The sequence below is a fragment of the Delphinus delphis genome, chromosome 4 (genome assembly GCF_949987515.2).
Source record: "Delphinus delphis chromosome 4, mDelDel1.2, whole genome shotgun sequence".
NCBI lineage: Eukaryota > Metazoa > Chordata > Mammalia > Artiodactyla > Delphinidae > Delphinus > Delphinus delphis.
Genome location: NC_082686.1, coordinates 126,739,283 through 126,751,773, shown reverse-complemented (window position 1 = coordinate 126,751,773; position 12,491 = coordinate 126,739,283). Strand labels below are relative to the sequence as shown.

Below are 12,491 nucleotides of genomic sequence, written 5' to 3'. Positions count from 1 at the left end.
TAGACCTTCGGGTAACCAGGCAGGACCCGAGGCAATCATAGTCCTAAGCTCTTGGCCTTCAGCCACAAATAATCTCTTCCATTTAGCCCAATGGAAGCCTAAAACTATTACAGTTTCCTATGTGTAGATAAGTGAAAAGACCAGACTGCAAGGGGCAGCTGTAATGAGCTGTGGTTATTGTTCTGAAACACGGGCACCTCCAACTCAAAGCTTTGGATGCCTCTCTGGGTGTGCCAAGGAAATAGGCTTGTAGGATAGAAGACCTGGGTAGGACGTCCACACTGGGATAATGAAGGCGAATTAGCAGGAAGGATTGAGAGCAGAGGTAAAGTCATCATTAAATTACCCTTTGAGATGCAATTACACGAAAGATAGTAAACAGCTGCTATCCATCTCTTTCTAGAAATGAGACAGAACTGGGTTTTAACTGCAGCCTGAGGAATTGATGTTAGATAAAAGGATGCAACAGGACCACTTCCACGCTCTCAAGTCACTCGTGTTTATACTACGAGAGCTTTCCTTGTATAAGTATCATAGTCTGCTTTGATATGGAGTCACCAGTGTATTCATCTGCCATGTTCATTCATTTTTATATCCACAATACAGAGTGGGCTTTCAATAAATGTCGCATTCCATTAACTTGTCAAGTGATGGTGATCAGGAGAGACAGCATGAAATTACCTGAAATTCATTAAATACAGAACAAATTTCCTCACTTGGAATGTCTTAGGAATCATGGACCATGGAGCCATGATGTATCCTTTTGTTATGCCTTTTTATTTCTCACACCCCTGTCTCCCAAGTTCTAAACTGAGAAACTCATACTCTCTTCTATGGAGGTAGTTGACTTACTGAATTTTCAAGAGTGAAATGTCATTGGTTATGTTCCTTTGGAACTTAAATCTATGAGATGTTCTTTAGCATAAATACATTCTATAGTTGAAGATTTACTGCTCTGTTCGCCGCATGTTCTGAATTCATTATGTAGTTCCTGATTCTTCAGTTGCCAGTTTTTCACATCCCTGTATTGTCATCTTGCTCCCTCCCTGACTACATGCCCTGCCTGAGGACGGACAAAGAACCAATTAATGTATTGGGTTTTTCCTGCTCTATGAACTCTACTATCTTGAAACAGGAAGGGGGAATAAAAGGAAAACCTTGTTTTTGCTACTTGTCTGAATTTAAACAATCTCAGAGCTTTACTAAGACTTCTGTAAAAAGGAGTCATCAGGCTTCCCTGTTGGCACAGTGGTTGAGAATCCACCTGCCAATACAGGGGACACGGGTTCAAGCCCCGGTCTGGGAAGATCCCACAGGCTGCAAAGCAACTAAGCCCGTGCGCCACAACTACTGAGCCTGTGCTCTAGAGCCTGCGAGCCACAACTACTGAAGCCCGCGCGCCTAAAGCCCTTGCTCTGCAACAAGAGAAGCCACCGCGATGAGAAGCCCACGCAACGCTTCGAAGAGTAGCCCCCACTCGCCGCAACTAGAGAAAGCCACGCGCAGCAACGAAGACCCATAAGTTAATTAATTTTTTAAAAAATGAATCATTGCAGTGAATAAAACTCCAATCTGCATAAGTCTTAAAATCCACTATAGCAGTCGGGGTCCTGGCAGGGAATAATTGACACACTCAATTACCTCGGGAGTAAATGAGGAGAGTTTAAGAATTATTTCATGAAGATGGGTCAGAGTTAAGGGAACCAACCAGAAATGGTGAAGCACCCAGGAATGAGCCACATTAGGGAGCTATTAACATCCATAGAGTTGGAAGGGCAAAGTGATGGCCCCGGTCATTGCTGAGGCCTGGGAGAGGGCCTGCCTGGCTGGAGCTATGGTCTGAAGTAGAACACAACTGCCAAGTCAAAACCTGGCAGGGAATAAATAACCCATCCTCTCTCCTCCAGCCCTCAGACCTCCTGATGGTGGTTCCCATTGGCCAGTCCAACGTGAGGTCTCCAGAGATCTGCCTCTGGAGATACAGAACATGGGGAGAAAGGGTAAGTATTTTGGGGGTGTCAAACAAAGAACATGGAGCTACTCACGGTATCAGTCGGGCTCCAACAGGGACAAATGGTAACCCTTAGTTAGAATAATACATCAAGAGCTCCCCCACAAGGCATCTCTTTACAAAAGTGTGGGCAGGACATGGGGGAACCACAGAGGTCCATGCAGTAACCTGGAATTAGTAGCAATGGAGCTAGTACCACCTAATGATTCTAATACCAATTCTAACGTGTGAGGTTTTTTTCCCCCATACCACCCAGCAATTCCAACACCAGCTGGGCGTCCTACAATTTAACTCAGTTCTGACGCTGTCCACCTGGAGAAGAAATCAGATCCCACCACTTAAGGGCTCAGCCCCACAAGACTGCCCTCCACTTTGGATGCCAATCAGAAGTCCAGAGTTTTATCTGTGCTACTGACCAACTGGCTATAAATTAGAGGTTCCCACGACCCCCTTCTCAGTTAATTTGCTAGAGAAGCTCACAGAACTCAGGATTACTGACTTATTACAAAAGATATTGAAGGATACAATGCAACAGCCAGATGAAGAGATACATAGGGCAAGATTCTAAACAAAGGAGCTTCTGTCCTCACGGAGTTTGGGGCCTGGCACAGTGGCACATGGAAGTATTCTGGTTCACCAACCTGGAAGCTCTCCAAACCCCATCCTTGTCCGTTTTTATGGCGGCTTCATTACGTAGGCACGACTGATTAAGTCAATGGCCATGGTGGTTGAATTCACTCTCCAGCCCCTCTCCTCTCCCTGGAGGTCAGGGAGGTGGGACTGACAGTTCCAACCCTCCAATCACATGGTAGTTTCCCCTGGCAACCAGTTTCCATTCTTTGGTTATCTGGGGGTTTTCCAAAGGTTGCCTCATTAACAAAAGACCCGCCCCCCATCATTTAGGGAATTCCAAGGGTTTTAGGAGCTATGTGCCAGGATTGGAGCAAAGACCAAATATATATATATAGTTTTTATTATAAAGTACAATATTATACCTCCCCAGCCCCAAAGAGGCAAGGGGAGAACACTGATACCAGAACCCGGAAGGAGAGTGTGTGGAGGAGGCTGCCTTGAGAGGAGCAGTGGCGTTTGATGAAGAAACACAAACAGCCTAAGGGAGAGCCAGGGTGTAAATACCCTGACCTCCCCCTTATTCCACCCTCTAGAGTCCCACCAGGGCCTCCAGTTAGCCAAAATGCACTGGAGGCCAAGGCAAATGGACCTCTGGTAATATGCCCATATAGGTCAGCCTCCCGATAGGGAGTAGGGTGGAGAAGAGTGCAAGGTGAACCTAGAGAGCCCAAAGATACCTAGCACCCCTGCTTTTAAGTCTCTCTTTTCCTTCCTTCCCTCCTTCTTTCCTTCCTTCTTTCCTTCCTTCCTTCCTTCCTTCCTTCCTTCCTTCCTTCCTCCCTCCCTCCCTTCCACTAAACTTTACTAACCTTGATACCAGTGGTCCCCAACATTTTGGGCACCAGGGACCGTGGAAGACAATTTTTCCACGGACAGGGCGGCGGTGGGGGAAATGGTTCAGGAGGTAATGCGAGCTCTGGGGAGCCACGGGGGAGCGGCGGATGAAGCTTCGCTCGCTCGCTCACCTCCTGCTGTGCAGCACTGTGGTTCTCACACAAATTATTTCATTTAACCCTTAAGATTTCTCTCTAAGGCAGGAAATATTGCTTTTCCCCCCAGCAAGCGTCCTCCACCATGTTGACCTCTCAGCCATTTCAACCTTTTTAATAGAAGAGCTCTTTTTAAAAAATGAAACCTCACTGGAACTCTAATATATGAAACCAGTCAAGGAGTATATATTAATGGAAAGTTTAAAATGTAAATTTACATTTCCTTATAATTAGGTTAACCAAGGAGAACAGGATTTTTTTTTTTTTTTTTTTTTTTTTTTTTTTTTTTTTTTGCTGCACCTAGAGGCTTGTGGGATCTTAGTTCCCCGACCAGGGATCGAACCCGGGCCCTCAGCAGTGAGAGTGCAGAGTCCTAACCACTGGACCACCAGGGAAGTCCCTGAGAACAGGATTTTTGGTTAATGCAAAAGTTTGACATTGGTTTCACTAGCTTCCATTAACATCAGCAACCGCAAATGTTGATAGACTCCCTGAAACAGAGTTTGATGACCACTGAAATAAGTGACTGTGGAAACAGGAAATTTCAGTTTTTTCGACCTAAAATTTCCCGGCAATGCCTCCCTTTTGTAATCAGAATCTGACTACTAGAACACGTGAGATACAACTGACAGCTACACTTTTCCGGTCACCTGGTCAGGAAATCTCATCCCTCTGAAAACTCATCCTTTATACCTCAGTTATCGAACACTTTGGAGCAGCTTAGCCCAGGAAATGAAGGCTCTTGTTAAAAACACGGAGATTTAGGAAGCCGGGACGCGATTAACCATGTTGGCATTTGGCCAAATGACCAGTTAACAACCAGGGCCAGGAAAATAAGTGCTGATTAGTAATCCCTGGGTTTAGACCCAATCCTAACAATCCACTGTGACAGACCAGAAAATTCCTAACCTATTGTAGCTGCAACCACGCTGCCTTGAACAAAAAAGTATTAGTCTAATCAAAATTTATTCACCAGTGCTCTACTCATAAAGAAAAAAAATCCTGTAAGATTATTTATATTTAAATCTAGCAGACTGGAAATCACCTAGGTGCTCTCCAGAAAACATAAAATTAAACTTTGAACCTACACGTGAGGTTTCTAATGGTCAATGTTTGTTTAAAAAATGTTTGGATGTTGAATTTAGTCTTCATTCATTCATTCATTTAACAAATATTTGAATGCAGGTCATGCTCCAGGAGCTATTCTAAATTCCCCATAAGTCTCAGCGAGCGATATACCAGAAAGAACACTGGTTCCGAAGTCGATTGGAATTGGTGTACCGGTTTTGAATGCATTTTATCAAGTAACAGAATACCAAACTTACACCGGCTCAAACTAACCTTTTACATTTTTGTCCAATTCCTAGAAGTCTGGAGGGAAGCAGCTGCTGCCAGTTGTTCAGAGGCTTGACCACGAGGGGCTGCATCTCTGCAGTGCTGCTGGTCTTTCTCTCATACTCATCCCTCTGTGGTGACCAGATGGCTGTGAGGGAAGGAGGACATGAGGACATGGGTTGGTGATGGCGATCTTGGAGGAGGGTTGTGATGAAGGTAAGTCCCATTAGGGGCATGTTGTCAGGGGACTGGGTGATGCCATGACACTTAGCATATGTGTCCTATAGGCCAGTAGAGATACAGAACTGGATTTGAAGTCAGAATTGAGGAGGACGTCTAAGGAGGCAAGAAGGCAGGAAGAGTCAAAATCGAGAGGTTAGGGGAAGAGTGAATTCTTAGAACTGAGAGATATACCCCTTCTGTAAACAGGGATTGGTCTGAAAGGGAGGTGAGTGTAGATGGGACAGCTGAAATATGGTAGCCTCAACAAAGAGGGAGGTAATGTCCTCTGGGAGGGGGATTGGGGCCATATTGAGTGATTGGATTGGAAACAGCCAGTGTGGGGATGTGTAAGGGCTGAAGAAAACTGGCTCAGCTGGTAGCATGATAAAACTTGTAGTGATTCAGGTCTGCAGATTTCCAGTTTCCCCAGCAGCAGTTCAGGGCCTAAGAGAGGAAACACAGCCAGAGGACACGAATGACACAAGGATGGTGATGGCCACGGATGATGAGGGCTTCAGGAGTGTCCATGGTGACCAGGTAGAAGAGGCTGACTAGAATCCCAGCTAAGCAAGGAGAGCATTCAGGGAGTCCCCCATCTACGAGGAAGTCCCCTGGCGCCATGTCTCAGGCTCCTTCTCCTGGAGAAGGAAGAACTTTGGGATTCCTTTCCCTACAAGACCAGCTGCAGAGCACCAGTGGTAGATAAGTTTTCCAAGAAAAAACAGAGAAGGGACAACTGGAATCAAATGATGAAGAGGTTAGCCAGGCTCCAGGTTCTAGCAAACTCTGGTGTAATAGAACTTTATCTCCAGATCCCGGATCACTTCTGAGGGGCTAACTCTAAATCCTGCTGAACTGACATACTTTCTCTTATGTTTATACTTTGCTTCTTATCCTTGTATTTTTGAGTGGGGTTCTCCAAACCTCCTTCCCCTATGGAGGGCTTTCTTTTTTTTAAGATTTTTTTGTTGCGGACCATTTTTAAAGTCTTTATTGAATTTATTACAATGTTACTTCTGTTTTCTGTTTTGGTTTTTTGGCCATGAGGCATGCGGATCTTAGCTCCCTGACCAGGGGTTGAACCCGCACCCCCTGCATTGGAAGGCAAAGTCTTAATCACTGGACCGCCAGGTGAAGTGAAGTCCCCTGCTATGGAGGGTTCTAACTCTGAAGGACATGCTGGTATATCCTTTAAGAAGACTCCTCCGTAGCACAGGGAGATCAGCTCCATGCTTTTTGTCCACCTAGAGGGGTGGGATAGGGAGGGCGGGAGGGAGATGAAAGAGGGAGGGGATATGGGGATATATGTATACATATAGCTGATTCAGTTTGTTATATAGCAGAAACTAACACACCATTGTAAAACAATTATGCTCTAATAAAGATGTTAAAAAAAAAAAAAGACTCCTCCAACCAAGTTCTGACCAGTAGAGGCACTGATGCAGAATTAGCCACTCTCTCGTCACAGGATGGTCATCTACACTTCTGTGGCCCTCCAGGATCATTCCTGGTTCCTGGGGAAGTTCCTTGTACTCATGTAGCAACACAGGAAGGGGGTGGGTATTAGGCGAATTGGGAGTGATTGAAGGATCTATCGTAGATAGAGCTCCAAGTCTGAGGAAAGTAGAAGGATGTGACTGGAGAGCACCAAGAATGCCAAATGTGAAATCTTTCCAGGGGAAGAAAGAGTACCATGATGGTTTCTGAACTGGTGAAATCAAATGACAGCTCTTGTTTCTCTCCACTTCTTCGCCTCAGAACTGTAACCTTCCCTTTAGGAAAGAAAGATGGTTTCTCTAGTCTCACAGAATTCTAGGCTCTTAGTATTGGGAGGTCATCTACTGGTCATCTAGTCCAGGCTACCACCAAAGCAGCAGGCGCTTCTGAAATTGCCTTGGTAGCTGGCTGGTTAGCACTTCCTCAAACCTTCCTGGGGCTGCGAGCTGTTCACTGCTGGTGAAGAAGTCCATTACTTTCTGGAAACTCCTGATTTCTTAGACAACTGTCCCTGACGTGGGATTGTCATTTACAACACTTCCCTGTAGCTCTCATTTATTTGTCCCAGTTTCATCCTCTGGTGCCTCATGAGGTAGAGATTTTCCCTTTCTCAAATGAGGGTCCTTCCAATGTTTCAGTGCTTCTCTCAGGTTGCCACTAATACTTTTTCTTGAGACCAAACACCCCCAGTCCTTTAACTTCCCCTTCAGTGGCATGGCTTTGGGACTCCTCACCACGCTGGTCTTCATCTCTCAGTTGGTCATGCAAGAATGACACACCCAGACCTGGACACCACATTTAGGCTGCAGGCTGACCAGGATGAGGAACAGTGGAACTATTCCCTCCTCTAAACTGGACACTCATGATACAACTACTCTAGCCTAAGATTGCATTCGTCTCTTTAGTCTGATGAGGCTATAACCCCATCTTCTGGGATTTCAGTGTACTACCACTTAGCTCTGCTTTCTTCCTGTGGTTTCGGAACCAAAATTATGTACGAAACTTGTCCTGAATCCTCTTTCTCCAAAGTCTTGGGCTAAATTCCACACCTCATTCGGATCCCTGGGAAATTTCTCATTACCAAGTGTCATGTTTGTTGCTTCCATTTCCCCAACTGAGATGTTACTTCAGTTTCGTTTAGCGATATTTGTTGAGTCATTGCCGTGTGCCAGGAATTGTACTGGATGCTAAAGTCGGAGGAGAGGATACAAATGAATCAGGGTATGCTTTCTACCCTAGCACAGCTTGCAACACAAAAACACAGCATAATAATGCGATACAGGAAGAATTGTAACATATAAACACAGTGTTTATGGGGGTCCAGATGAGCGACTCTTGGCCCAAAATGGAAATTCAGGGAAGGGTTCCCAGAAAGAGAAGTATCTTGACTGTTGGGTAAGAATTAGAGGGCACTGGGAACTATGTGGGAAGACAGCAAGGACAGAAAGAGTGAAGTCAAGGAGGCAGAAAGCATGCTGGTGTATGTGAGGAGCTACAGGCTCTTTGGAAGTACTAGAGCATCAAGGACCAGAAAAGGAGGGGTGAGGTCACCGAAAACCTTAATCTCCACCTTGGGCTTGACTCAGTAGGCATTGGCGAGCTCTCAAAATGTTTCAAGAAGATGGGAGAGTGATCAAATTTGCCTTTATCACTTTGGTCTCAATATAAAAAATAGATTTCAAGAAGGTTAATCTGGAGGCAGGCAAATGGGTCGGGAGTACTTAAAAGTCTAATGTGATAATTTAAGCAAGAGATGTTGAGGACCTTAACGAAGACAGTGGTAGTAGGATTAGACAGATCAAGCAATATAATGGGTACAATGGACAGGCCTTGGTTTTGGAGAGCTATGAATGACAGAGAATAACAATAACAACAAAAATTCAGATTAGCTCCCCAAAATCTGGATTGAATGGCTAGGAGAATGGTGATACAACCAGCTGAGAGGGTAGCGAGATGTCTGGGGAACGATGAGTTCAAGTTTGAACATGTGGAACTTGAATTGCTTATCGAACATGCAATTATAATGTCCAACAAGTAATTGGGTTTATGTACCTGAGTGTCACAGGAGAGACCAGACTGGGAGATGAGGGGCTTTGGTTCCTTGGTGGGAGTTAAAATCATGAGAATAGTTGAGCCAGTATAAGGAGAGTATGTAAAGAGATAGCCATGGCGCCAGAACACAACTGTGAGGTACACCAATATTTAAGGTAGATTTTACAAACAAGTTCAGCATGTTTTCTTTGATTCTGTGGCCAACATTTAACATCAGAAATTTCATCTGAAAATGAGAATTTCCAGATTCTCTTAAAGTCAGGGGCTCTGGACCCCCTGGACTTGCATTTTCACACAGCAACATTCTACCAAAACTGAGCAGCAGCTTCCCGTTTTGAATGGGATACATGTTCTCCAACTGTTTACAGCCCCCACCACTCACCGCTGTCTTTCTAACGCCAAGGCTAATGTCAACTCCCATTAATTATTACTATGGTGCTGCTGTTTCATATACTTGCTTCATTTATTTATATTACTTCCCTGGTCCTGGTAGATACTTGAGTTTTTAATTCCCAGCTTAAAAGGTGAGTAAAGGAAGAGGAGGCCCCTAGAGAGATCAAGAAGCACAGTCAGAAATGGCAAGGAACCAGGAGATAAATATTCTAGTTGCCAAGAAATTTCAAGAATGAGAAGATCAATAGTGTCAAGTACTACAGAGAGGTCTAATAAGATAAAGATTAAAAGTGACTATTGGTTTTGTCAATATGAAGACCATTCGAAATCTTTGCCAGAGTAGAGATCTTGGCCAGAATCATTTTCAGCAGAAGGATGGGTGAAGGAAGTGAGATCTCAGGGATGTGAGGACTGAACGCAAGGTGAGCAAGTGGAAAAACAAGTGAATTTTCTTCTTTCCAGAAACTTGACTAGAAAGGGAAGCTTGACTAGAAAGATCTGGGCAGCGGCCAGAGGCATTGGAAGGTGGAGAGGGTCAAAAGAGATTGTTTCTTTCCAAAAGAAGTCTTTGAACATATTTACGGATTGTATGCAAAGAGCCAGTAGAAAGGAGAACAACTGGTGATGTGTAGGAGAGATGATAGGCATAGAAGACGATGCCAGAGATGAGAGGAAAAGGATCAAGAATACAGGTGAAGGGGCTGGCTTTGAACTAAAAAGGGAATTCTTTATCCCCATGAATGGTGGAGAGGAGAAAGTTATGGGAAAAGGGAAGTTTGTAAGGTCAAACTGTTTATGGATAATCACTTTCTTGATAAAGTAGAGGGAGGGTCATCTGCTGAATGTGAGAACTATTGGTTGGAAGGGCTGTCAGAATTCCTGGGTGGGAAGGGGAGTAGGGGCTCACTGAGAATCATCACAAGGGTTGTTGAAAGGTCCCAAGGGCCCAGCTGAGGCTGGAGGTCAGTAATTCCCAGTGACGCCAGTGGTTTGAGTGGTTGAGTGATCTTCTCTAGCACCTGAGGGACATGCTCAGCTACGCAGCGTATTTACTACAGCACATGGCAGTACTATCTTTAGGGGTGGCAAATACTATGGCTAAAAATACAGACCTAGTGAAAAAGCATGGATGACTGTCATCTTCAAAGCAGGAACTGTTCAAGAAACCTCAGTTGAACTCTTGGTATCATCTTTGACACATTCCCCAAGTTTTAGCATCAGGAGGAAGGTAATACTTGGCTCAAGAAGGCTCTTACTACAATTGTTTTTTCCAATTTTCAGCTGACTGAAGGTGCTCATTCTCATCCAGGGTAAGTGGACCATGTTTCAGGGAACTTCAAGACAGAAGACGGAAGCAGAGTCCGGAACCTAGCCAAGGGGCGGGTTAAAACTTGAACTGAGAAGACGGCATCAAGAAAGAGCCAGAGAGAAGGCAGTAAAAATTAAGGGACAAAGACTGAGGTGGAGAAGGGTTAGGGACAGAGGGGACAAAAGAAAGTGAGAAAACAAAGAAAGAAGGGGGGAAGGGAGAAGTCTGAAAAGACAGAGAGACGGAGAGGTACTCCAAAGAAAAGTGAGGAATGAAGCAAGAAGGAAGAGGCTAACTCCGACTCTGGAACCAAGAAGGCTGCCTGGGAACCAGCCGCTCCCATCCATCTGCCTTGGGATTTGGGTCTGGGGCCTCACCTGCAAAGCTCTCCTGTTGGTACCACAGATGCACACCCCTTCCCACCCATGGCCTCCACCAACTGCTCAAAGTCCAGGCCTTTTTCTTTTAAGGTCTCTGTCAATTAAATGGACAGTGGTGTCCAAGAAGCTACAAGTATATAACTCAGCAGAAATTTCTCCCCTTTTTATTTTTTAACCTCCATGTAACCATAATAGGACCCCGCTAAGCCTCAAAACCAGTCTATTTTGCTGACAAAAGTTAAAACAAATTGAGAGTTATAAAACTTCCTTCAGGGCTTCCCTGGTGGCACAGTGGTTGAGAGTCCGCCTGCCGATGCAGGGTACACGGGTTCGTGCCCCGGTCCGGGAAAATCCCACATGCCGCGGAGCGGCTGGGCCCGTGAGCCATGGCCGCTGGGCCTGCGTGTCTGGAGCCTGTGGCCACAGCAGTGAGAGGCCCACGTACCACAAAAAAAAAAGAAAAAAAAAACTTTCTTCAGCCATTGGCTGGTTAGGTAATCCTGGGTCCTCCACTTAAACTCTGAGTCCCTGTAAACTTTTTTTTAAAAGTCTGTAAATCCATTCATCTCATCAGTCTACAAAATGACCTTCTCTGAGTATGAAGGTACAAAGACCTTGTAACACCCTGTTTTCAAGGAGCTTATTAATCCGTAGAGGGTGAACATATGTGTGGCCACAATTTTTTTAGGTTATGTCACCCTCAGGGTGTCTCTTATTCAAGGAGCTGTTAGCTTCCTCTAAATATCCCTTAGGTGTTACTCCAGTTTTTTTAATTGTTATTTTGTATTTGTTTTAAATAACAGCTTTATTGAGACCCACACTAGCTTTTTATGTGGTGTCCTAAGCTACACCACCACCATCTTCCAAATGGTTTGCCTTCTTAATCCCCTTGTTCTAGAAATTCCGGAGTTCCCAACTGTGTCATAGGTCCCCAAGACCACACCCAGTTTTGGTGATTCACTAGGACTCACAGGACTCAGCAAATAATCATATTCATGGCTGCGATTGATTATGGAGAAAGGATATAAAGCAATCAGCAAAGGGAAGAGGCACATGGGTGGAAATCTGGAGGAAACCAGCATAGGCTTCTAAGAGGCCTCTCCCAATGGAGTCACACAGGATGTGCTTAGTTCCTCCCACAATAAATTGTGACGTCACAGGCTTCCCAGGTGGCGCAGTGGTTGAGAATCTGCCTGCCAATGCAGGGGACACAGGTTCGAGCCCTGGTCTGGGAAGATCCCAAGTGCCACGGAGCAACTAGGCCCATGAGCCACAACTACTGAGCCTGCGCATCTGGAGCCTGTGCTCCACAACAAGAGAGGCCGCGACAGTGAGAGGCCCGTGCACCGCGAGGAAGAGTGGCCCCCGCTCGCCGCAACTAGAGAAAGCCCTCGCACAGAAACGAAGACCCAACACAGCCATAAATAAATAAAAATTAAAAAAAAAAATTGTGACATCACATGTGAAATGTTGTTTCCCAGGGAAGCTCACTGAAGATTCAGTGCCAGGGTTTTTACTGGGGGCTGGTCACACAGACATCCTCTGCCCAGCACATACCAAAATTCCAGACTCCCAGAAGGAAAGCAGCTGTTCAGACAGTTTAGGCAAGTAAGCCACTCTTACCGCTCGATTTTCTTCCAGTGTAGAGAACGGTTTACCATTCAAGTTCC

General features: G+C 45.2%; 1 non-coding gene across 1 annotated transcript; it reads right to left on the bottom strand.

The window, feature by feature from the left end:
• Nucleotides 1-3,955: 3,955 nt before the first annotated feature.
• Nucleotides 3,956-4,028, bottom strand: TRNAE-CUC (transfer RNA glutamic acid (anticodon CUC)). Its single transcript has one exon. It is a non-coding gene; the product is annotated as a tRNA-Glu (tRNA).
• Between the last annotated feature and the right edge of the window lie 8,463 nt (nucleotides 4,029-12,491).